Here is a 27,886-nt window from a genome sequence, read left to right as displayed (position 1 = left end):
CATTCCAGTAAGTAAACCTGCAGATTTAACAACTGCTGTGTTGTCTTCATTTTAATTTAAATTACTTCACAGACTATGTAATATATAGGTGGGCATTTTAATTTATATCTAGAGGTGGTTAGTTAATATCTGAAATGCCCTAATCAGAAACAGACTCCAGGAGTGGTTAGTTAGCATTTGAAAGACTCTAATAAAGATCCACACTCCAGGAACCACCAGAGTACAATTACCTCAATATCTGATCAACATCAGAAAATTTGTTACTTAGTATAATGGATGTTGGAAGTAATTTTTCTTTGGTGAAATAGATGACCTTCCAGTTGTATGGAATGACTGAAAATATTGTATAAGCCCTGCTACCCTTACATAAACAAATATAGAAATCTATCAAACCTAATAGCCTTATATCTTTTGAAATGATGCCTCAGGCCTTGGTATTTCTTCTGGTTCCATATCTTACCATTTAGGTATTATTTGATATGGATTAGAAATATAACTGAATCTTGCTGCTAGAATATCTTCACCTTTGCCTCAAATAAACCCTGGAATTAGGAGCTTGTCTGGGTGCATAAAAAGAAAGCTAGGATTTCATTGAGCTTACAGAATAGGTTGTGTGATAGTTTTTGTGCCTGCTTGATGACATTTGTTGTGCAGAATCCCTTTTGGGACTTGCCTTCAGTATAATATCCTTGCTGGTTGTGAGTTCTGGAGAAGATATAATAATTATAAATGACCAAGTTAGCTTAGGTCATTTTACAACAGCAATTAATTTCAAATGTTACAAATGCCCTAAGGGAGAAATATTGGGAAACAGGGAAGCATATGACGTTACCCCCGATCTAATCTAATAAATCAGAATTAGAGTTTACATGGGGGGAATTAGTCTATTATAGGTAAAATATCAAAGATGAAAGAAGGTTGAAACATTTAAGGTTGAAAGAAGGCCATCTGTGATGAGTAAGCTGAGTCAGGAAGGGAATTAAAACAGGCAAAATGAATGAATGAATGAATGAATGAATGAGAAAGACATTCCAAAGGAGAGACCAGAAGAATACTAAGTCCAAACACACAAATCCCTTTCTGTCTGACAGCTGAAGACCAAACAAAAAAGGAGGTGCTGCTTAGAGAAGCCTGATCTTGGACAACTTAGATAAACCTTCAACCTTAGCAAGGAAGATCATTGGTTCCCAAGTCCCTGGCCTTAGGTGAATTCCTCTGGCATTTTATCTTTGTTCTTAGACACTAAGTTTATCTTGTAGGTTCTGGTTGTGCTTAAAGAGACCTCAGAGATAGAGATTAGGGAGATACTTTTTGGCATTGTGTTTGGTGGTAGTGTTTTTGTACCAATGTGCAATTAGCCCCCAACTCCTTAGTGAACAACAAACCTCATTCATTTGCATAATTGTTTCCTTTGCTGCTTCCTTTATAAAAAATAATGAGCCATTATGCACATAATTAAAGCAAGCTTAACAAATGAGGGCTGGGCTGACAAGAATCACATGAGAAGGTCAAGAGAAATTAGCATCAAGGCCTGTCTGCTAAGCATAAGGCCAATCTAATATGCACTGTCTCTTGGGAACAGAAGGACTCCTTTGGGGCCTCTGCTTTTAGATTTCACTAAGGTCAGGCTTCCTGGAGAAAACATGATTTGATTTCATCCAGCCCTTCTCTTTCTGCTTCTGTCCTTTCCCTCCTGTCCTCCTCTATGAGAAGTAGCTGGTTTGCTTGTTGTTAGCAAACCTCTCAACAACTCCTCTGTCTCATTTCCCCCTCCCCCAAGTCAGACATTTTCCCAGCAATCCTTACTAAAAAGTTAATAGAAATAAGCAAAGTTCTTTCATCCTAGGAAGTCTGATAAACTTTACGGAGACCAATATTTCCTTCTTTAAAATTTTTTGATCACAGAGTGGCTAGGACAAGGCACTTGTCCTTTCTGGATGGGTAAGTACCTACCAGCTACTTATGGGTGTCTTGGTCATGTGATCTCTAAGCAGTTTCTTTCTTCTGGTACCACTGGATTGTTCCACCTTAGCATCTTAACATAGATCCTGCTCAGTTTCCAGTCCTTCAGGCTGAATGTCCCAGTTTGTGGAAAGTACTATCAGCCATCCTTTGATGTGCTGGATTCCTAGATGATTGGAAGGTCATTGATGAGTGATGTAGGAAACATTCCAGGTCTCCTAGGCCTGGATTCTGTGTTCCTTGGGGTCTTGCCATTCAGTGTGCAGTCTGAGGAACAGCCGCCTCATCTGAGAGCTTGTTAGAAATGCGCTATTTCAAAAAATAAGTATTTTGAAAAATATTCAAATATTTAAATACTTCAAATATTTTCAAAAAATAAAAAAAGACTTAAAAAGTAAAAACTAAAAACTAATTAATTAAGTAAAACAAAGAAATGCAATATCCCAGGCCCCACTCAGGACCTTCTCCAAAGCTCAGTCAGAGTGGATTTTAATGAGATCTCCAGGTAATTGGTTTTCACATTAAAGTTTGAGAAGAATGATCTAGGGCATTCAGTGGGACCCATTCAGTTCGGTTTCTTCTAGGGTGTTTGACCACCTCCTATTTACCCAGTGGGTAAAAAGAGGGATTCCTGTCCTAAGGCTACGGGGGTGGCCAACCCACAACACCCAACACTGGATGCATGAGATCACAGTGCCTTAGTAGTCACACATATTCTGAGCCCAGAGGCAGGGAGGGCGCCACATGCTCCACAGGCCATACAAGGGTTGTGCTCAGGAACAGAATGAACAACCAAGGACTATGGGACATAAGCTTTGTAGTATCAAGAGAGCTGCTTCCCAGGGGAGGATACAATTGGCTCGTTTGAATAATTCTGTGGGCTGGCAGGGAACTGAAACCTGCTATCAGGGATATGTGGGAACTGTACCTTGTCCATTTGCTGCTAAGGATTGTCTGACTTGGGGACCTTGCCTGCAGGACAGTGGGAGGGGAACTCGTGGTTAGGATATTCAAGAGTGCCCCTTGCCCTCCTGATTTCCCCAGATATCAGGGTAGCATAGAGAATAGGACTTTAATTTCAGGCATTGTACCACACGGGGAAGCCATCTTATAAAAAAATATCAAACTATATACGTGGAAACCACCAAACATAATGCCTGGACCATGGAAAATGCCCAATAAATAGATATCACTCTGCATCTCCTCTCTGTCTTTAGTCTGAGCCCTGTAGGAACCATAGCCTGGAATGATTCAGATTCTGCCAACGTGATTTGAATGCCTACACATGCGAAGCACTATATTAATTGCTCTCATATACATGATCTTACAATATTCACCCCAACACTGTGACTCAGTTATTCTAATCCTTCCTTTAGGAGAGACCAGGAAATTGAAGAGAATTTTACCGAGTCTAAATGGACTGTGTTTATCATGTCTCATCACAGCATTTATCAACACAATCTGTAATCTGTTATAACAACACAATGAGAATCTAGCAATGCAATAACCTTCATAAATATACACATGCCAGCCACAATTTATGAGAAACCAGCAGTAGAAAAAGTTGAAATTATTTGGCTCCCTCAATAATACGAACAGTAGGGAAGATGGGCAAGTATAAAATGTTTTGGATTGATTTCCTAGTCTGATACAGATAAAGTCTGACAGTAACTAGAAGGTTACTTGAGAAACATGTAATTGAAAGAGACAGTCGAGGAGATATAGTAACTATCAATTTTTTTAGGTTATATAAGTCTGATCTGATTATTTTAGGTCATCAGGAGCAGTGCATTTAGACTATATTTTTTTTAGTCTCCAGAAGAAAGGCCCTCACTGCCTCATAGTTAGAGGCAATGTAGCATAGTCCTTAGGAGCACAGACTCTGAACCCAGACTCCCTAAATTCAAAGCCAGATCCTCTGCTTTCTGGCTGTGCCACCTGGTGTCAGTGGTTTAACTTCTCTGTGCCTCATCTTCTATCTGCAGAATACAGATAACAGCGGCTTTTCCTCACAGAGTTGCCGTGAAGACAAAACGAGGTAACACACACAAAGCACTTAGAACGGGGCCTGGTAGAGTTAGCACTATTGAAGCAGAGGCTATTATTACTATGAATCAGTGCTGTGTCCTCAACTCACATAAAGGGTCAATAAAAGAAAGTGATCGTGTGAGATTCATCCAAATAAATGGAACAAAATAGCCCAGGAACAGACCTCAGTATATAAAAGAATTTAGTTTATGGTAAAGAAGACCATTTCAATCAGTAAAGAAAGACTGGGTTATTCAATAAATGTGTCAGAGGAATTGGATAACTTGGTCTCCCATTACTTTGCCCTCCACCTGAACTCCATCATATGCTATTACTGGTGATACTTTGAGTATTCATGATGACACTACATATTATCAATCACCAATGTCGCATTTCCCATTTCCCCCAGAAGAAAAAAATTATTCACGTATTCATCAAATAAGTAAGAATCTCAATCACAGTCCATTTTAAGAGTTCGTTTCTGGGGTCTCTCCTGGTACGAGTTATATAATCCATCAGGTTGCTGGCAGCATACAGACGGCATATTCAAACAGGGTAATGAAGAAAAGGTAAGGGATTATTCACAAAAGTGGTGTGGAAATCAACAAGAATGGTTGAGCCACAGGGCTAGTACCAAGACTTTGAATGCCATGCCTAGACCTGAAGAGACGGAGCAGTTGCCAGAAAGCAGTGAAACCTTTAGTTACTGGACAGTGACATGATAGGAGCTGTGTCTTTTTTTTTTTTTTAATTTTTTCAACGTTTTTATTTATTTTTGGGACAGAGAGAGACAGAGCATGAACGGGGGAGGGGCAGAGAGAGAGGGAGACACAGAATCAGAAACAGGCTCCAGGCTCTGAGCCATCAGCCCAGAGCCTGACGCGGGGCTCGAACTCACGGACCGCGAGATCGTGACCTGGCTGAAGTCGGACGCTCAACCGACTGCGCCACCCAGGCGCCCCAGGAGCTGTGTCTTTGAAGGAGAACTCAGCCACTACCAACCTGAGCAGGGCAGGAGGGAGACATGGAAAGAAATACTTCGCCTGTATCTCTTCTGACACCCTCTGAACTTCTGGAAGAATGGGAGCCTGGTTGATCCAGTAGATACATGTCAACCTTCAGGGGAGCAGAGAAGGGTAGAGAAAAGACTGAGCCTGAAACAGTAAACAGAGAATAAGAGAATATCCAGCTTACCCAGTAAGGAAGCAAATGTGTCAGTCCAAATAACTGGGGTAGAGGGGAATTGTCTTCTTAGTTTGCTGAAGTTTCCTAACCACCAGAGGACAAAGGCCTTGGATGGGATGAGATCTTTATCTGTTACACAGATAGGAAGGGTTCAATTTATAGTCACTATAAATGGTGCCAAAATTTAAAAGGATGCCACGTTACCTACATCTCCTAGATTTACTCATATCATTACTAATCTTCAAGATGGCTCATAATCTATAACCCACATCCACATAGCTTGAACAGGAATGGTAAAGAGCCACAGGGCTAGTAACAAGACTTTGAATGCCATGGCTTTTATTGGAATCTGATATATGTAAATAATCATGAAGTATTGGAAAGAGAAATTAAGAAAATAATCCCCTTTACAACTGCATCAAAAGGAATAAAATACCTAGGCATAAATTTAACCAAGGAGGTAAAAGAACTGTATACTAACAGCCACAAGACATTGGTGGAAAATATTGGAGAAGACACAAATAAATGGAAAGATATTCCTTGCTCACAGATCGAAAGAATTAACATTGTTAAAATGTCCATACTACCCAAAGCAATCTACAGACTCAATGTGATTCCTATAAAATCTCCAATGGCATCTTCTACAGTAATAGGACAATCCTAAAATTCATATGAAATCCCAAAAGACACCTAATAGCCAAAGAAATCTTGAGAATGAAGAATAAAACTGGAGGCATCACACTTCCTGACAACACAATATTACAAAGCTGTAGTAATCAAAATAGTACAGTTTTGGAATAAAAGCAGACACATAGATCCAAGGAACAAAATATACAGCCCAGAAACAAATCCAGGCATATTATGGTCAATTAGTTTATGACAAAGGCATTAAGAATATATAATGAGGAAAGGATAGCCTTTTCAATAAATAGTATTGAGAAAAGTGAATAGCCATATGCAAAAGAATGAAACTGGACCACTTTCTTACACCAGACACAAAAATCAACACAAAAACGGATTAAAGATTTGAATATAAGATCTGAAACCATAAGATTCAATGAAGAAAACATAGAGGGTCAGCTCCTTAACCCTGATCTTTTAAATGATTTTTTTTTTATTTAACACCAAAATCTAAATCAACGAAAGCAAAAATAAACAAGTGGTACCATACCAAACTAAAAAGTTGCTGTACAGCAAAGGAAACCACCAACAAAATGAAAAGGCAACCTATGGAAGGGGAGAAAATGTTTGCAAATCACATATGTGATAAAGAGTATAAATCCAAAACATATAAAGAACTCATACAACCCAACAGAAAAGAAACAAACAAACAAACAAACAAAAACAAAAACGAAAACACAAAAAACAAAAAAACAAAATAGCAATTTTATTTTTTAAAAAATGGAGAGTGGAAAAAAAAAGAGGTTAGAGTGGAAGAGAGCCAAAGCATAAGAGACTCTTAAAAACTGAGAACAGGGGCACCTGGGTGGCTCAGTCGGTTAAGCATCCGACTTCGGCTCAGGTCATGATCTCACGGTCCGTGGGTTCGAGCCCCGCGTTGGGCTCCGTGCTGACAGCTCAGAGCCTGGAGCCTGTTTCAGATTCTGTGTCTCCCTCTTCCTCTGACCCTCCCCTGTTCATGCTCTGTCTCTCTCTGTCTCAAAAATAAATAAATGTTAAAAAAAAATTAAAAAAAAAAACAACTGAGAACAAACTGAAGGTTGATGGGGGGTGGGAGGAAGGGGAGGGAGGGGAGGGTGGGTGATGGGTATTGAGGAGGGCACCTTTTGGGATGAGCACTAGGTGTTGTATGGAAACCAACTTGACAATAAACTTCATATATATAAAAAAAAAAATGGAGAGTGGAACTGAATAGACATCTTTCCAAAGAAAACGTACACATGGTCCACAGGTAACATGAAAAGGTGTTCAACATCACTAATCGTTAGGGAAATGCACATCAAAACCACAATATCACCTCATACCTGTTAGAATAGCTATCATCAGAATGACAAAAGATAACAAGTGAGGCAGTGCAGAAAGGGAATCCTTTTGCACTACTGGTACAAATGTAAATTGGTGTAGCCACTGTGGAAAATAGTATGAAGATTCCTCAAAACATTTTAAATGGAAAGACCATATGATCCAGCAATCCCACTTATGGGTATAAGTTACCTGTGGTCAACCATGGTCTAGAAGCAGATGATCCTCTTTCTGACTATCCCCAGAAGGTCAATGGTGTCCTAAAGCTAAGTCACAACGCACGCCATGCACCTCACTTCATCTCATCACATAGGCATTTTATCATCTCACATCACCACAAAGGTGAGTGTAAAAGTAGGGTGAGTGTAGTATAATAAGATATTTTGAGAGACAGGGAGAGGCCATGTTCACATAACCGTTATTACAGTATACTGTTACAACTGTTCTATTTTATTACTAGTTATTGTTCTTAATCTCTTACTGTGCCTAATTTATAAATTAAACTTTATCATAGATATATGTATAGGAAAAATATATGTAGTATTCTAAGCAAAAAAAGGGGGAGTTAATATGTGAGATGATGGGGGTGTTAATTAACTAGATAGAGGAATCCTTTCAAAATGTATATGAATATCAGATTATCATACTGCATACTTTAAATCTCTTATAATTTTAGTTGTGAATTATACCTCAATAAAGCTACAAGATAAAAGGTATTACTTAAAAAATCAAAAAAAAAAAAAAGTAAAACTTGTTTGGAAAGTGATGTATGACTGTTTCTTTCAGATTTGATATGGCACCTGAGAAAAAGCCAGGCTGAAGCCCTTTGAAACCTTGCCCAAAAGAGTATCATGTGGGTGTGATGGGTCTTACCAGAAATAGTTACAGTTAATTTTATGTGTCAAGTTGGCTAGGCTACAGTGTCCAGATACTCCATCAAACATTAGTCTAGATGTTTCTGTGAAGGTAGTTTTTAGATGGGTTTAACATTTAATTCTGTAGAAGCGGATTACTCTCCATAATGTGGGTGGGCCTCGTTCAATCAGGTGAAGGCCTTAAAAGCAAAGACTGAGGTTTCCCAAAAAAAGAAGGAATTCTCTTCAAGACTGAAACATAGAAACCCTGCCTGAGTTTCCACCCTGGATATTTCAGATTCAAGACCCTGGAGATTTCAGATAATATTCTTGCATGAATTTCCATCCTACCAGCCAGTTCTACTGATCTGCCCTTGCCAGTCCCCACAATCACACGAGCCAATTCCTTAAAATAACGTTATCTCCGTCTCTCTTTCTCTTCATCAGTTGCCCCCTTCCTTTCCTCCCTTCTCTGTTCCTCTCCACTATATGTATATGTATGTATGTATGTATGTATGTATGTATATGTATACATATATTCTGTGTCTCACAGGACATGCATTCAAGAATTCTCAGAGGGGACCTCCAAAGGGGAAGAAAGAAAGAGAATATTAAACACCAACCAAGCATAAAGAATGCACAGCCATCTTGGGGCACCATGGTGGCTAAGTCGATTAAGCATCCGACTCTTGATTTCCACTCAAGTCATGATCTCACATTCGTGGGTTTGAGCCCTATGTCAGGCTCTGTGCTGGCAGTGCAGAGCCTGCTTGGAATCTTCTCTCTCTCTCTGCACCTCCCATGCTCGCATGCCCTCTCTCTCTCAAAATAAATAAGTAAAGTTTAAGAAATTTTTAATATAAATAAATAAATGCACAGCCATCTAACAACAATATCCGTCTTAGAAAAAGTTCTCTGTCCCTCTTTTCTCTCCTTCCTCTATCACCCCTCTCCCAACCACATCAATACCGGTAAGGATAGGAAACACAATGAGCAAAATAAAAAAGGAGGAATGAAGGCCCAACTGGGGAAAGGAGAGAGAGGGTGACCCATCCCCGTCCCCACTTTTCCGCCTGAAGAAAACTCCCAACCAGAAGTTGGACTCTTAACTTTAATTTTTTTAATGTTTTCATTTATTTTTGAGAGAGAGGGAGAGAGAAGGAGGAACAGAGAGAGCGGGAGACACAGAATCCAAAGCAGGCTCCAGGCTCTGAGCTGTCAGCACAGAGCCCGAAGAGGGCCTCAAGCTCATGAACTGCAAGATCATGACCTGAGCCGAATCAGACAATTAACTATTTGAGCCACCCAGGTGCCCCAGAAACATCTTAACTTTAAATGAAGTTCAGAGTTTGGGTCATTACTTGGGACGGGTATCTTAATTTCTGAATTGAAACTGAGGTTGTAACTATACAATTATTTTTATCATTATTATGGAAAGTAAACTGGGAAACATTTTAAGTGTATTCCATTGGATATATGTGAAACAGATCGTGGGAAATAAAAAATAAATATGCTTTTTGAATATATCCCAAGAGTCCTGCCTATTCAAGATACCAGTTACACAAGTATTTCTTTTTGTGATTAAAAATCAGCCACTATTGGGGCGCCTGGGTGGCGCAGTCGGTTAAGCGTCCGACTTCAGCCAGGTCACGATCTCGCGGTCCGTGAGTTCGAGCCCCGCGTCAGGCTCTGGGCTGATGGGTCAGAGCCTGGAGCCTGTTTCCGATTCTGTGTCTCCCTCTCTCTCTGCCCCTCCCCCGTTCATGCTCTGTCTCTCTCTGTCCCAAAAATAAATAAACGTTGAAAAAAAAAATTAAAAAAAAAATCAGCCACTATTACATTTTTAATATCAATTTAATGAATATTTTCATATTTCTTTTAAATCCTAATTAAACACATTGTCTGTTATACCACCTAATAATGTCTTTTATATGTGGACTTAGGTGATAAATTCTGCAAAGAATAATTTGATCCTCCTAAAGTTAGATTTTCCAGAAAATATATATATTTTACAATAAAAATTAGATTAACTTTTTTCCAACTGATACTTATCGCCAACCTACCACATGGATGGTAGCTGGATGTGTGCTCATGATAACAAAGTGGACCCTTCTCCTGCTGGCTGGAGTCACTGACTGGTATAGGAGACAGTTACCACATAAAAAATACGAAATTATATATTTTGGTAAGGATTATAAGGGAAAGTATTATGTGAGAATATAACAGAGGATGGCAATTTAGATCAGTAAGTTTAGGAACTGTCCCTCTGAGGAAGTGACAATTAAGCCCAGACCCGGAGGAGGAAGAACTGATTAGCTCTATGGAGAGCAGGGGGAGAGCATCCTGGCAGACAGAAAGCATGCCTCATCAAGAGGTGGGAAAGTCCTTGGTATGTTGAAGAAAATGTGGCGATGGGTAGCGTGAAAGGCAAGTGCTGGAGAAGCAATCTGGGGAAATAGTGATTATGCAGGGCTTTGTGGGACACATTAAGAATTTTGAAATGTAATCGTACTGGGGCGCCTGTGTGGCTCAGTCGGGTTAGCATCCGACTTCAGCTCAGCTCATGATTTCATGGTTCATGAGTTCGAGCCCCACGTCAGGCTCACTGCTGTCAGTGTGCAGCCTGATTCAGAACCTCTGTCCCCCTCTCTTTCTGCCCCTACACTGTTCACGCTCTCTCTCTCTCTCGAAACAAAATTAAAAAAAAAAAGACTTTTGGATTGTATCATAAGTTCAGTGGGAAACCATGAAAGGATTTTAATAAGGGAAAAGACATAGTTTTGTGTATGATTTTTAAGTGTATTAATTTATTTTGAGACAGAGAGAGAGAGAGAGACAGAGAGAGAGAGAGAGAGAGAGAGAGATGGGGGGGAGGAGCAGAGAAAGAGAAGAAACAATCCCAAGCAGGCTCCATGCTGTCAATGCAGAGCCGGTTGTGGGGCTTGAACTCATGAACCATGAGATCATGACCTGCGCGAAGTCAGATGCTTAACCAACTGAGCCAGCCAGGTGCCCCGGTTTTATGTATGACTTTTAAGGGCTCATGTTGGCTGCAGCATAGGGGACGGATTCAAGGTGGGCTAGAATAAGAGGGAAGACCCCTGGATGGCTAGTGCAAGGCTCCAGGAAGGCAACGCTGGCTGGTGGGGTGGAGAAGACTGGTGGGTTTGAGTTTTAGTTGGCCAGGCTAAGTGGCGCGTGGGATGTGGAGAGTGAGTGGCGGGAAGGAGACACTGAGGGTGACTCCCAACCTATAAAGGTTTTTGTGTCCCCTTCACTGCCCTCAGCCCTCATCCACCTCTCAACGCATCCTCACCTCCAACCTGTCATCCACGTGGCACTTGTGTTCAGCAAAAATGCTGTGACACAAAAGGACAGCCTCTTCTTCCTTCCCTGGAGTTTGGTCAGACATCTGACATCCGCACTGAGAAAGTGGAAAACCGAAGGAGAAAGCACAGACCATGTGACCAAAAACACTGATAAGGAACTTAACCATTTGGCTTATGACAAGTTGACAAGCCACAACTCCAGGCCCTAATGACAGCCTGTATCAACGCATATTCTTTTTGACAACTGCATTTACAACAAAAATTCATCACCCAAATATTAACATAATATTAAATTTTAAATCATATTTAAAAATTAAATGCTAATGATTCTAATTTATCACGCAAACATTAAATAATCATGATAGCCATTTGTCCTAGAAACATAATGGTCTCTAGCTTTAACTATTTCTAAAGTTATTCTGCCCATTCTATCACTGTTCTCTGGTCCAAACTCAGATGATGCCCCAGTGCCGGAAATTGCACCAACCCATAAACCAGACAGACAAGTACAACAGACTGTCTTTGTAATGGGTTCTGAAGCATGCCAGAGAAGCCTGTATTATAGCTAGAGTAAACTTTAAATTGCTGTTTTAAAAGAGAAAACAAAGCGGGGAAAAATGACTCCTGGGTATCTGGCAGAAGCAACCAGGAGGAAAAATGGAGTTAGCATTTACTAAGCACCAACCAAAAGGGGGCTGATTAAAAAGGGATAAGCAAGTTTCAAACATGCTGAGTTTGAGACACTTCGTGAGATGCCTGGGTGGGGCGATCAAGTTGGCATCTGTACGTAAGGAGCTGAAGTTTGGAATAAAGATCCAAGCTGGAGATAGAAAACAAGTTGAAACTGTGGGAATGTAATTTACATGTAAAACCTTGTTAGCGTACACAATTTCCAAACAAAGTAAGGGTAGAGTGAACCAAAAGAAAGCCCAGGTCTCAATCCCGGGGAACTCATACACTGAGAAGCAGAGCTCAGAGAAGGTGCAGAAGACAATGAGTGGTGGTGACTGACCGATGAAAAACAGGATTGGTGGTGTCATGATATCCAACAAGAAAACAATTTGCTCCCCATTTGTTTTTAGGTTCTCAATTGTGGTAGCTAACTCGCCCTTCATTTGGCATGTTCTGGGTACTAATCTTTCTCCACTTTCTGCTACCCTATAAATATTCATGCTGCACTAACTGTCTGCTCACTCTCAGGTTGTGTTGCAGGCAAGGTGAATTATGTTGGGCCTTTGTTCTGGAAAAAAATGAAGGTAAGACCCAAGGGGCTGCCAGGTGGTCTAAGAGAAAACTTATAGTCATAAAATCTGCTTTCAAATAGCCTCCATACACAGACCCCAAAATATAACCTTCTCCTTGATTGAGGAGTTGATGCAGGAGAAGGACTAAAAGAGAGATGTTAGAAAACAAAGAATAAAATATAAGAAAAAGAGAGAGAGAGAAAATTGCTTTAGAGGGATATCTCTTCTACCAGATTTTCATCATTAAAATCTCCACCAGATTTTCAAATCTTTAGGTACAGCAATGGCTAATTTGGAAAATAATGATCACGGTCGCATCACTATGCTGTACAACTGGAACTAAGGTAACATTGTGTGTCAACTATACTTTAAAAAATAAAAATAATGATCTCAATTTGGCAAACAACCTAAGGTCAGTGAAGGAATTTAGAAGGCCTCCGCTTGCTGCAGGGAAACTTAGAAAAGGGAAAACTCTCAGTTCAAGATTCCCCTTTGCTTTAAAAAGAAAACTAAACTAGGTGCCTTGGTGGTTCACTCTGTTGAGTGTCCTACTCTTGATCTCAGCTCAGGTCATCATCTCACAGATGTGGGATCAAGCCCTGCATCAGGCTCTGTGCTGAGCATGGAGCCTGCTTGAGAGTCTCTCTCTCTTTCTGCCCCTCCCCTGCTTTAGCGTGCTCTCTCTCTCTCTCTCTCTCTCTCTCTCTCTCTCTCTGAGAAAAAGAGAGACAGAGAGAGGGAGAGAACTAGACCATTCAAATCATTTCCAGAAAGGCCTTAAATTTTTTCCAAAGGCAAGCAAAATTGTACTGACTTGAATGTTTAAGTGATATTCTTGTAGTTAGTATGCTGACAACAGGTGAAAGATATCATACAGTTGAATTATGATGTGAAATATGCATCACTAATAATTGTTGGAGGCTTATATGCACAATATTTATATACATTTTATAGACTCAGGAAAGTAATTTCAATTATTTTAGATGTCTTTATTGTTATATTTTTTCTTTTTGACATCAAAGATTATATCTATGGTTTATTTCATTGTACATCTTAAATCAGGAATTCAACTCCAGATTATAACACTGTTGCTCTTAAAAAAAAAAAAAGCAGTTAATAGGGGCGCCTGGGTGGCTCAGTTGGTTAAGCGGCCGACTTCGGCTCAGGTCATGATCTTGTGGTCCGTGAGTTCTAGCCCCGCGTCAGGCTCTGTGCTGACATCTCAGAGTCTGGAGCCTGTTTCGGATTCTGTGTCTCCCTCTCTCTGACCCTCCCCCGTTCATGCTTTGTCTCTCTCTGTCTCAAAAATAAATAAAACATTAAAAAAATTTTTAAAAAAAGCAGTTAATAATATGGACTTTAGGATTAGCTCTATACTTGGGACTAGTTTCTACAACTCACTAGATAGATGATGCTGAGCCAGTTACCCAGCCTCTCTAGGCCTTAAAATCTGCATCTGTAAAATGGGTATGTAAAATAGTACCTCATGGAACTGTTTCAAGGATCAAATGAGGAAAAGCATACGACACACTCCACTACTTAGTTTATGTTCCTAATCACAACTTTTTACTGCCTTTCTAGTATATACCGTTATAAAATGATCCTTTGTGCAAAAGTTATACATTCCCTTGGAGACCTCACATTGCATTGGGTAAGAAAGTAGGGCATACAGTATTGTCATCGCTGATATCAAATAGAGTTCTGATATTAATCATTGGAGGATATATTGGAAAAGCACTGGTTATTCAGGTAAAGTAAATCCTTCAGATTTCTGGGTAGGAACATGAGCAAAAAGAAAGTTAACATGGTGTTGATAGTCATTCAAGGCCAAGAACACTCTCCCCTCCCCAGCTTTGCATTACTGGACATGGAGAAAAAGTATGCCCTCCTTTCTTTTCCTTTTTTTAAAATATTTTTAGTCAGTAACATATCTTTGAAAGGTGATAGAGGAAGCCCTGAGCAGCACAAGAGAGTATATATGGGCATCATTATCGGAATGTGATGATAGCAAATATATGGCCATATACATAGACTAGGAAAAAGAAAAAAAAGATAATTCAGTTTAAGTCCAGGAGTTTTACCAAAAAATCTGAACATTTTACTAGTTTAGTTTTAAAGACGAGTAAGTTAAGACTCAAAAAGATTAAGCAACCTTTTGCAAGACATTTAATCAGTAAGCAATATAATTGACATTTCCACCTAAGTATTTCTCATCTTGGCACAAGGAAGGAGAACCCCCCCAATTCTTCACCATCCCTTTAGCCACATCCTTTGCATGTAACTTCATAGATCCTCCCATTATGTGGATGAAGTATATTTTCCCACCCCTTCCCATTGGGTTCAGCCATATGACTTGTGCCCAATAGAGCAAAAGGGAAGTAACTATACACCAAGCTCCTCGGAGGCTTTGCTTATTTACCACTTGCTTTGTTGGACCTCCATGAATAGTACATATCCAGCCTCACTGGTCCCAAGAGGAAGACAAGATACACATAGAGCAGAGTCCAGCCAAGCCTAATCTCCCACCCAACCCAGAGATGGTTTGTAGACATAGGAGCTACAATATTAAATGATTGTCATTGCTGGCCACTGAACTTGGAGGTCATTTGTTTTGCAGCAATAGCTACCCAATGCAAATGCTACCAACAGACTGAGCTTGACATTATTCATGTCACTCTCATGAAAAAGTTGTTCTGTAGTTACAAGGATGGTAACACAGAAGATCAACTACAAATGCCATCTTTGAGAAAGTTATTAAAGGTATTGCTGAAAAGTCAAAAAGGTTCAGTGGGATTTTTGATGCCTTATATATAAAGAGAAGAAAATCTGTTTCTGATTTTCCTGGACTGAGGCGGACTGTCTGCTCCATCAGCACTTCCAAAGTCCAACCAGCCCACTCACGGATGGCTTTCCTGAAAGTTCCATCTTTTATTTTATCTTCCTCTGAGCCACTTATGACTTTCAATTCCAATTTTCTGAAGCAGACTAGGTCTTCATTATTTATGGGAGCCTGTTATTTATGAAGCAGTCTCTTGAACATAGATGTCACCTCCAAAGTATTAAATAATAATTGTGGTAACTTTCCATCAGTAGCATTCTGAGCCAGATGCAAAGCTATTTATTCAAAGTGAAGCCTATGTCATTAATCAACAAGTTCCCAAATGACTGTCTCCTTCTATGTTCACCCTTCTCTATCATCCCTTGTGTAGTCTACTTTTTCAGGTTTACGATAAAACTGCAGTGAAAACTTAGGATAATAATCTCTGGGGGGATAAAAAGTACTGGTGCTCTTCCTTAGAAAAACTACCACTGTAAGATGGTAAATAGTTAATCATCAGGTGTATGATTATTTTTCTTAATTTAACTTGCTATGCAAATTTCCATATATGTATGTAGATAAATGCATTGATTTGTTTTGCTATTCCTAATAGATTGTGAGATTCTTAAGGATAAGACTATGTATGACTTCTCCCTCTCTGGTGGCCCTAGTGTCTATCAGTGCCATGAACATAATAGATGTTCAACGAACATTTGGTAAATGAATGAATAAATCCTCATTCTGTATTGCTCAATGTTCTACAGAAGCAATTCTCTTCAGTCATGCTTACCAAGTGAAATACTCTGCAAAAGCACGGTGCCGGACTCACAGGGGCTGCTATGTTTGTTAAATACATTTTACAGCACTCTCAGAGAGGTAAGGGCCAACAGCTGTGTTAAAATTACTAACCTTCAGGCAGAAGTACCAGAAAATATTCCTTTCCATGTGTCCCCATTAGCTGCAAAATTAGCAACTCTCTGACGGTGCAGAAGTCCCTTCTTTTACCACCATTTTCTCTCCCTCCTTTGCCCTAATCCGCCTCTTGATCATACACAAAAATCACGAGTTGTTTGGATAATACTTATGGATATAACTTTTTCACTCAACAATTTGGCTCTGAGGGTGATCCTCACAAAATAAATGAAGAAAACCAACGTGAGTTCTCTCTGGATCACTGTTACCTACGTCTATGTATGTTCTCAGGTCCATCTAAAAGAGTGACTCCTGAAGGCCCTTTCAGGCACCCTTTGCTAGGACAGCTTCAGTCACCTCCTGCTCTCACTCTTTCTGGCTACCCTCATTCTGTTCGATGTCCCATATTGCACCAGAGTGATCGTTCTAAAATGTACTTATTCCTCTGTTTGAGAACTAAAATAGATCACATTTCTAAGAGCAGTGGTTGTTAACTTTTTATGGAGGACTCTTCCTGCCCCACCAAAATATCCATGTGCATAAATCCACTAACCATCACATGCAATTTTAGATGTTCCTTGGATCCCAGGATTAAGACCTTGGAACCCAGGGAGATAGTTCTGCTCCTACACAGAACATCCAAGGTCCTCCACAGTCTTCCCAAACTATGTTTCTAAGCCATCACATCTTCCCGAATTCTCCTGACAAAATTCCAGATAGATTTATCACCAGAATGCCTTTCCCATTTACATTTCCCAGTTAGGAAACTGAAGTCAGAAGCTCTGGATTCCAAGTAGCTAAGGGACTTCATAAATCACACTCTGAAGTTCACTTTCCACATGCAAAAACTGTCAGAGCTGGTTTATATCTGCATTTCCCAGAGTGTGATACACAAACCACTGGTTTTAGATGATACACGGTTACTTTTTATTAGAAGAATTGTGTGTTTGCAGAGAGCAGATTAGTGGTTTCCAGAGGTGGGGTTTGGGGGAGTGTGTGTGAAAGAAACAGGAGAAAGAGGTCTAAAGGTACAAACCTCCAGTTATAAAATCAGTAAGTCATGAGGATACAATGTATATAGCATGGTGACTATAGTTAATAATCCTGTATTATATATTGAAAGCTTCCAAGAGAGTAGATCTTTAAAGTTCTCATCACAAGGGAAAAAAGTGTATAACTATGTGTAGTGATGGATGTTAACCAGACATATTCTGGTAATCATTTCATAACACAAACATATCAAATATATTATTATGTTGTATACCTGAAACTAATATAATGTTATCTGACAATTATAGCACAATATAAAATTTTAAAATTATTGCAAAAAGAATAGTGCATTTATTTTAATGTAATTTGGGGACATACATTTATTTATAAATTCTGTATTTTTAAATGTGTAATATAAATTTAATGTCATATCTAAACTATAATGTACAGATATTATTACACAGGACAAAAATAAGTGTTAAAAATAAGTTTATCTGAAATCTATTTAAATACATACAAAATACATAATAGGTGATATAAAGACACTGCACAAATTAACAAGATCATAGGCAAATCTGAAGATTGAGGGGCACTGGACCAATTGATCTCCAAAGCTCATCTCAGCTATCAGCCATGATAGTTCCTTAGACCCTTCAAAGAGAACTTGGCCCCAGAGCTGAACATAAGGACTCTCCAAACCAATAAGGAAGATCAAAGAGCTACCTGTTTATTCTCAACAAGAAAAAAGGGTGAATTAAAACAACAACAACAACAACAACAACAACAACAAGCAAGACATTTTCCATTTTTTAGATGGAGTCAAAGTGATTTTACATGAGTTGTCCAAAATCTATCAGAAGAGTATTTCCGGGAACAGAACACAGATCTTGCTCCCTTGGGACTGACATGGACAGTTTTGTTGGGACCAACCAATGGCAGAGTTATGACTCAAAACATAAATGAGCACAAATTTCTTTCTTAATGACTAACATATACACATTCAGATTCAGTTAGAAACTGCAGCTGCTCCCTCCAACTACTCCAAGTTTGATGAACAGATGGCAGGCTTCCTCTGGGAATGGAAAGATTTAGGGCTGCCTCATAGATAGAAATTGCATAGAGTTAGAACAACAGGAGCAGTGGGTGTTAGAACTACAAATGCATTTAAGAACTGCGACAAAAATGGTCTGGGTCCTATGTGCTGTACATTATTCATGGCTGCGGCTGCTTTATATTTAAAATATTGATGATTCAGAGGCCAAGCACCATCCCACCTGTATATACATACATACATACATACATACATACATACATACATACACACACACATACATACATAATGACTACCGCACCCAAAGAGATGAAAGTTTCTTCTGGATTATATTCCCCCCCCCCTAATTTAAACATAATCATCCTAACATCTTCATCTTTACATAAAACTAGGTTCTAGGAACTGGAAGCTGTTTCCTTCTTCAATGGCAGTCCAAACAATTGTTTTGTTATATGATGTTATCCCATAATGTAAAATCGAACCAAAGAGAGAAAGAGAGAATTGCTGTTTTATAGGCATAGAGTTTCAGTTTTCAAGGATGAAAAAGTTCTGGAAATCTGTTGCACAACAATACAAATGTACTCAACACTACTGAATTGTACACTTAAAAATCATGTTAATTTTTTAAAGATCACGCAAACTAGGAAGTGTTGGATGTAAATTCTGAAGAACCTCTAACAATTGTGGATTGAATTAAACCCTGAAAGAGCAAAAGAAAGGGAAGTAAAGAAAGTATGTGGTGTACATTTAAAGATGCCTCTAGCTAATGCCCCTTAGAGAGAGCCCATTGAGAGGAACATAAGGCAGCTAATGCTTAGCAATGAGTAATAGAAATTGTCAGGAGAAACAAAGGAACCCCTTTCAAGGGATGTAAAGAATCACATACCAAGAAAGTCTACTTATATGAGAGGATGGCTTTGATAGTAAAATATGGACCAGATGATAGTAGCCTTAGTGGAGGGATAATGAACAAGGTGGAAAGGTACAAATGAGGTCATTTAACCACAAGTTCGATGATAGCACCAAGGGCTCATCCCTTCTAGCCCTCACTATCTCCTTCCTCTTCACCCAATTCCTTATCATTTGTAGTTCTCATTTCTAAGAAAAAAACCAAGGCATAATTGTTAATGAGTTGAGAGTCAGAAACCTTAGATTCTGGCCTTTTCAACTGTGATTAACCAGTGGTTCCCTTTGACAGCTCTTTCTCTCCATCTCCTCATCTCTGAAGTGAGAGCCGGACACCCGCGGGTCTAGAATCTCTTCCTGCATCAATAGGCACTCACTGGCAAGATGAAGAACATTAACAAAGCTTGTTGTAATATTCGGTTCTCTGCCTCATCCCCTCTACCTGAATAACATGCCACCTGACATTTTGTAGGGAAGAGATCCTGAAGTTATACCTGGAGGGGGAGATGGACCTATTAAGTGTTGCCTGGGTTTTAGGCATTGAGAAAAAAATGAAGCTTGGAAAATAATATAGCTTAAATATTATAGATAACCTGGTGAAAAGGGAGCAATAGAAAAAATGTAGACACCTCAGTACAAAGAACTCTTAAAACTCAAAAGTAAGAAAACAAAAAACCCAATTTAAAAAAAAAAAAAGGACTCAAAGACTTTAGCAGATGCCTCACCATAAAAGACACACAGATGGCAAATAAGCATATGAAAAGATGCTCCACCTTGGATGTCATGAAGGAAATGCAAATCAAAACAACAAAGAGATATCACTACACATCTATTAGAATGGCCAAAATCTGGAAGACTGACACCAAATGCTGGTGGGGATGCACAATGCTACAGCCACTATGGAAGACAGTTTGGCAATTTATTACAAAAATAAACATTCCTTTACCACACAACCCAGCAATCCCACTCTTTGGTATTTATCCAAAGGAGTTGAAAATGTATGTCCACACAAAAACCTGTGCACAGATGTTTATAATAGCTTTATTCATAATTGCCAAAACTTGGCAGGAACTAGGATGTCCTTCAGTAGGTGAACAGATAAACAAACTGTGATAGATCCAAACAATGGAATATTCTTCAGCATTAAAAATAAATGAGCTCTCGGGATGCCTGGGTGGCTCAATTGGTTGAGTGTCCAACTTCAGCTCAGGTCATGATCTCACAGTTCGTGGGTTCGAGCCCCATGTTGGGCTTTGCACTGGCAGCTTGGAGCCTGCTTCAGATTCTGTCTCTGTCTCTCTCTGTCTTTCTCTGTCTCTGTCTCTCTCTCTCTCTCTTTGACCCCCCCCCCACTCATGCTCTCTTTCTCTCTCAAGAATAAACATTTAAAAAGTCTTTAAAAAATTAAAATTAAAAATAAATGAGCTATCAAGCCATTAGAAGATATGTAGGAACCTTAAATGCATATTGCTAAGTGAAATAAGCCACTCTGACAATGCTACATACTATCGAGAAAGGCAAAACTATGGAGACAGTAAAAAGATCAGTGGTTGCCAGAGGTTGGAGATATACAGAGAAACAAATAGGTAGAGCACAGGATCTTTAGAGCAATGAAAATACTCTGTATGATACTACAACAGTAGATACATGTCATCATGCATTTGTCCAAACCCTTAGGATATACAATACTAAAAGTAAATCATATTATAAACTGTGGACTTTGAGTTCTAAGGATGTATCAATGTAGGTTCATCAATTGTAATAAATGTGCCCATCTGGTGGGGGATGTTGATAATGTGGGGAGGTTATGCATGTGGGGGAGCAGGAGGTATACGGGAAATCTCTGTACTTCTGCTGGTTGCTGTGAACCTAAAACTGCTCTTAAAAAAATTGTCCTAGTGGCACCTGCGTGGCTCAGTTGGTTAAGTGACCGACTCTTAATTTCAGCTCAGGTCATGATCTCACAGTTCATGAGATCAAGCCCTGCATCAGGCTCTGCACAGACAGCATGGAGCCTGCTTGGCATTCCCTCTCTCTCTCTGTCTCTCTCTCCCTCCCTCCCTCTCTCTCTCTCTGACCTTTCCCCACTTATGCTTGCTCTCTCTCAAGAATATATTAATTTTAAAAATTGTCCTAATAGGGGCGCCTGGGTGGCGCAGTCGGTTAAGTGTCCGACTTCAGCCAGGTCACGATCTCGCGGTCCGTGAGTTCGAGCCCCGCATCAGGCTCTGGGCTGATGGCTCAGAGCCTGGAGCCTGTTTCCGATTCTGTGTCTCCCTCTCTCTCTGCCCCTCCCTCGTTCATGCTCTGTCTCTCTCTGTCCCAAAAATAAATAAACGTTTAAAAAAAATTATTAAAAAAATTGTCCTAATAAAATTTTTAAAGAATAAATGAACAAGGTTACCTTTGAAAACTAATAAACCTGATCATTATGGTGAACAGAAAAGTAGACATATTTGAAAATGGAGGAGTCTAGGAGCCACAATATGGTTCTAAATTGGAGGGAATGAAGTCATTTAACAGAAGTACCATAGGTAGAGCTATCTTAACTGACATATAACCCAAGACAACAAATGGCAAGTAGAACAAGGTAAGACAAATTGATATTTCTTAGGAAACTTGGAGCAAATTCTTTTTAAAAACATTCAAGACATAACATTACAGAGTTTATAAGATGGCTCTCTCAATAGGTTAGATATCTTGAGTCAGGAAATCAGTATAATCACTAACAAATTAAGATCATTACTCTACCCCTTCTTTTTAATTGCTATTAAGTTATTTTTATTATATTCTAAAACTCAAGAAATTTTAAATGTTTTAGTTGCATTTGGCTTGTAGCCAAATTTACAGCAATTATTTCCTCTTCTGTAGTTAGCTTATTTTGGTGCTTCCTCTTAGTCTTCCTATTCTTGACCTCCTCCTTTTGATCTATTTCTCAGTCAGTTAGAGAATACAGTCAAGTAAGTTTCTCAAGAAAGATATGCAAATGAAATAGCTTTGGAGTCCATGGACATCACAGAGAGTCATTTTGTGGTCTTTATGTACAAAAGACATCCTGACTGGATGTTTCTTCTTTGATCACAATATTTTCTCCCAAAATTCTGTAGCCGCCCTCATTATGCCTTAGCATTTTGGGTCTCCAAAGAAAATCACCTGAGAAAGGCATCGTTTTTGTTCCCTTTGTTTGTATAGTGTTTTGTCCACTTTGTTGCTTGAGAAATTTTTTCCCCAGTCCTTTATAATTCATGAAAATTGAGAGAATGTGGCTACTTACATAAAAATAAGCTTCCCCTCCAACAGAATGTATTATATATACTTATGTATGTTCACCGTATAAATTTTACTGACAAGATATATCGCACACAAATGATAAATAATAATAAAATATATAATCCTCTTTATTTTAAACCCCATAGAGCTGGGGCGCCTGGGTGGCACAGTCGGTTAAGCGTCCGACTTCAGCCAGGTCACGATCTCGCGGTCCGTGAGTTCGAGCCCCGCATCAGGCTCTGGGCTGATGGCTCAGAGCCTGGAGCCTGTTTCCCATTCTGTGTCTCCCTCTCTCTCTGCCCCTCCCCCGTTCATGCTCTGTCTCTCTCTGTCCCAAAAATAAATAAACGTTGAAAAAAAAAATTAAACCCCATAGAGCTAATTAATTTTCATTGAATGTTTCCTTGATTTTTACTGAACTCTTGTTATATAGACACTCCATGGTTGCAGTCAAGAAATTGGGGTGATCGTCACATGATGTTGATTGATAGTTTCTTTTACATTAACAAGAAGAAAGGGAAAAACTTACATTAGAACTTCACTCATCTGTCAGTGACCTGAGTGAATTCTTTTTTTAATAGATAATTTTTGAATAGTGGAAGAATGTTTCCTCAACTTTTCTTTTTTGCTATTCACTTTTAGGTTTAATCTCTGTTATTAATGTTGCAGTCTAGACAAGCAGCAAAGTAAGAGACGAAACCCTGATTTGTAGCATTGATACCAATGGTGTAAATACTCCCACTATGGATGATTTAAGATCACCACTGCGACATCACTGAGCAAAGAGTTGGGAAGGGATGTGCAGACACACCGTGTTATATAATATTTCCTCTGTACAACAGATGTCAATAACCTTAAGGGCACAGATTACAGTAAAATAACTATGGAGTGATAAGTTTTGAGTATCTATTACCTTTATTTTTAATATAATTTACTTAACTGTAGCTTTATCACTTCATTTTTAACAATGGCTATGTTTAACGACCAGCTCACAGAATTTCTGAAAATTTAAAAAACAGCTCTCACAAGCTAGTGTGAGGTTTTTCCAGCATGCCATTGACTGTGGCCCTATGCTGGGCAGTGAGCACTGACTTCACCTGGACGATGGGGAGTCAAATCAGGCTACACCTGTCTCCTCTCCCTCTCTCCCCATCCCCCAATCCACAGCTCAAGCTCTCTTTCTCATTCTTTCTCAAGTTCCCAAGAATTTTTCTTTGATCATGACTTTTGCTCTAGTTGCTTGTGTTTTTCCCCCAAGGAAGACTTATAATTCTGAAGATAAATCCCAGAATCTCTACTTCGATGTCAGAAATACTCACTTTCATAATGTTTCTTTCTAATTTACTTTTTTGGGGGGTACCTGGGTGGCCCAGTCGGTTGAGCATCCAACTCTTGATTTAGGCTCAGGTCATGATCCCAGGGTCAAGGGATCAAGCCCCATGTTGGGCTCCGCATGGAGCATGGAGCCTGCTTGAGATTCTCTTTTTCTCTCCCTCTGCCCCTCTTCTGCTCCTGCATGTGCTCTCTCTCTCTCTCTCTCTCTCTAAAATATAAATAAATAAATAAATAAATAAATAAATAAATAAATAAATAAATAATAGTTTACCTTTTTTCCCATGAACCTGAGAAAAATCTCTCCTGTGTGAATCAGATTTCTGCAGTATGAATTCTACTTTTTACTGCTGTTGCATTCTTAGTTTCTTTGTTAACTTCCAGTGCCTCACCATTAAGCTTTTGGTTTAGGCATTGCTGGGAGCACTTTTATTTTTAAACCATGATAGGGAAAGGACAAGAGGGATTTGCTGTCTCAAATTCCAGGAATTACACTGTGTATCTACACTGAGAACAAAAATCCAGAAACAGAAATGGAGAAAGGAAGAAAATCCAGTAAGTTTGATGTGAGTTTCTTACATATAAAATGAATGACATGGTTACCATGAATAAACTGTTATCATCTTCTACACTAGCCAAGTTTCACACCTTTATACAATCATCTAAAACTTGCTTCAGCAATGTTCACATTTATAAAAAGTGTAATATTTAAATTTCAGACTGATAAACTCAAGCGCTCTAATAAAATAATTTGACAAGGGCATCCACTTTACTTTGAATGACAGTAATACACAATACAGGACTTTGTCATTTATGATAAAGAAGAGAGGATAATCAAATTGAAGTGGTGAGAACATTTCCTCTAGTTAATTAGTCAGCAACAAAGGCTTTAAAAAGCCTTTTTTTTAAAATCTAAAATAAGATTTATTGCATTTCATGCAATTTGAAGTTCATGCAGCAAAGGAGACTAGCACAATTTTTAATGCATTTTAAATTTTTTAAATGGGTGTGAGGGCAGGCAAATGTACAAAGTTCTAGTCTCCTTGGGTCCCTGGGAGAGAAGAGTTTGAAAATGTAACTGTCCACCCTTCATGGTGAATGAGTTCAGTTCATTTCTTAAATGCAAGAAATGTTTCCATGGCCTCTGGGTGCAAACACACAGAGCTCTGAGACAAGCACAGGGTCACTAGTGAGGAAGAAGCTACGTGGTCACCTAATTCAACTTGAGGGCAGGACAAGGTGGCAAATTCAGGGGAGGGGGCAGCTGTTCGGAGAATCAGTAGATAACATGCCCCACTGAGATTTGCTCCTGAAAAGAATTAGTGGAAAGAACCAAAAAAAAAAAAAAAAAAAAAAAAAGGAAAATATAAGAAATACTTCTTCAACCACACTCTTCAAGAAAATGCTATAAATAGGGGCACCTGGGTGGCTCAGTAGGTTAAGTATCTGACTTTGGCTCAGGTCATAATTTTGCAGTTCCTGAGTTCAAGCCCCGCGTCAGGCTCTGTGCTGACAGCGCACAGCCTGGAGCCTGCTTCGGATTCTGTGTCTCCCTCTCTTTCTGCCCCTTCCCCATGCACACTTGGTCTCTCTCTCAAAAATAAATACACATTAAAAAAATTTTGTAAAGAAAATGCCATAAGTATGTTATTTGAAATTTTCATTTTATAGCATTGGACTATAAAACTATAAAATAGGGGCATCTCGGTGGCTCAGTTAAGCAACTGACTCTTGATAGCTCAGTTCACTATCATGGTTCACGAGATGGAGCCCCACCCTGGGCTCTGCACTGACCGCAGAGCCTGCTTGGGATTCTCTTCACCCTCTCTCTCCCCCACTTGTTCTCTCTCTTTCTCTCTTTCTCTCTCTTGCTCTTGCTCTCGCTCTCAAAATAAATATTTTTTAAAAACAAAACTATAAAATAGTTTACTAACTTCAAAACTCAGTGTCCTTATAAAACAGAGTTTGCAGCACAGCATCTAAATGAACAGCACATTTAGGTTCAAAAGATGTGCCTTTTAGTTTTCTTTGACGTTGACTCTTTATAAAAGAAGACACATATTGCTGATTTCATGTTCTCCTTTTGTAAAGGGGGCTTATATTATTTTTTTCTATACATGTATTTTCTTCCTCTCTCAATCTGTTGTTTCCTTACGATTTTCTATTTCAATTTCATAGAATCTGAGTCTTCTTGAATATTATTGAGAATTCCTAATTTTTTTATAAAAGTCTTCCTCTGGTTCTTTAGCCATAAATACCTTACATATCCTTAGATAAATGTTTTCTCCAGTCTTGGGGTATATACCTTCTTTGCAGCTTCAGAATATTTCCCTTCCTTCACCTTTCCATAGGCTTTATGTTGCTGTTCTTGCTTTCCTCTTTCCGTGCTCATAATCATATAAGGGAAGGGTCATCAGTGTTTGCCAGAATACCTGTTCTCCTGAGTGCTGATTCTTAGATCTATTCTGGAAAGCAACATGATAAGCAAAACTCCTTCTTTTATTTCTTGCACTGAGCAGGGCTTCATCAGATGCAGCTTTATTATACTGAATTAAAGTTATCCTCTAACCCCATTGCTTAATTCTTGGGGACCTGAATTATTGGTATGTTGCAAATGACAATTCTCAGTATATCTGGACCAGATGGTGACAGGATAAAATATTTTCTCCCCTTTTTTTCAGATAGATGGGATAATACTGTTTCATAAGATAATTTGTGTGGACAAACCATCTACGCTTTTCTAAATACAGTTCCACTGACATTCATTCATTCATTCGTTCATTCATTCATTCATTCAGCTAGCTAGCTAAACACACAAGCCTATAATAGATAGATGGGAAGAAGGGAAGGGAAGGGAAAGGTAGAGAAGGGAGGGAAGGGAAGGGAAGGGAAGGGAAGGGAAGGGAAGGGAAGGGAAGGGAAGGGAAGGAAAGGAAAGGAAAGGAAAGGAAAGGAAAGGAAAGGAAAGGAAAGGAAAGGAAAGGAAAGGAAAGGAGAAAGGGAAAAAGAAAAGAAAAAGAAGAGAGGGAGGGAAGGTTGGGAAGGAGGAAGGAAGGAAGGAAGGAAGGAAGGAAGGAAGGAAGGAAGGAAGGATGGAAGGAAAGAAGGTAATTTACATTCCAAGGGCAAACCTCAATCAATACAGACAGGAATCAAAGATTAAACTGCCCAGATTCCCTATCCCTATGTAAGACAATTCTGAGATGTGCTGTGCATGGCTCCTCAAAGGGTCCCCAGCAGAACTGAAATCCAAATGTCCACAGCTCATTAACACACTTTCTATTGATTTTTCCCTCTCACTTGTGCTGACTGCCCCACAAATAAACTACTTGCACTCAGATCCTCATGTCAATAGATGCTACAAAAATATTTCATAATTAATCTTTGTTTCGTTTAGGATAGGAATTTCAGCCTGAAATTTCGGCCTAGGACAATAAGAAGATGTCTTCAAATGGCAATGCCATCTCATATAATAAACTCCATTGTTATTTTTCAATTCCTGTTCCTTATTTCTTCCTCATCCTTTCTTGGCCTCTGCTTTGTGAGCATGAGTTCATTAGAATCATTCCCCTACCCATGACTTGCTCTGATTCTCTCATTTCTCCCTCAACCAACCTGCACAAAGGCAGTTCTTCCCAAGATGTCTTTGGTGTTATCAGCAGGCAGAACCAGCCAATGTGATACTGACTGATCTGCAGGACTAGAGGCCTGGGCTGTTTGCTTTTACTCTCTCCCGACGTATCAGTCCTAAACCAATACAATCCATCTACAAGGACTTAATAGCAATGAACTACTGAGTTACCATCAAATATAACAAGTGGCTTACTCTAATCCTAAAATCTCCATTAGGATCTTTAGAAGAGCTACACATAAGTCACCAAAAGCCCTAGGTAAATTTACATAGTCAAATGATATCTATAGAGGCAGCGCAAGCCTCCTCTGTGATTTTCACTTTAGAATATTTTAAAGCCTTTCTAAAGTTTTTGATTGCCTTGCTTTCCTGTTTGAGTCACAGAGATTCC

At 39.2% G+C, this 27,886-nt stretch overlaps 1 long non-coding RNA gene across 1 annotated transcript in view; it reads right to left on the bottom strand.

The window, feature by feature from the left end:
- Positions 1 to 27,886, bottom strand: part of LOC109499116 — a 105,212-nt gene that overhangs the window by 7,936 nt on the left and 69,390 nt on the right. Inside the window, exon 13 of the long non-coding RNA XR_006597006.1 lies at positions 11,329 to 11,436. This is a non-coding gene — a long non-coding RNA (uncharacterized LOC109499116). The remainder of the gene's footprint in view (positions 1 to 11,328; positions 11,437 to 27,886) is intronic.

Source organism: Felis catus, chromosome B1, assembly GCF_018350175.1.
Source record: "Felis catus isolate Fca126 chromosome B1, F.catus_Fca126_mat1.0, whole genome shotgun sequence".
In the NCBI taxonomy this organism is placed as follows: domain Eukaryota; kingdom Metazoa; phylum Chordata; class Mammalia; order Carnivora; family Felidae; genus Felis; species Felis catus.
The sequence above is the reverse complement of the archived record's forward strand: the minus strand, read 5'-3'. Positions and strand labels throughout refer to the sequence as shown.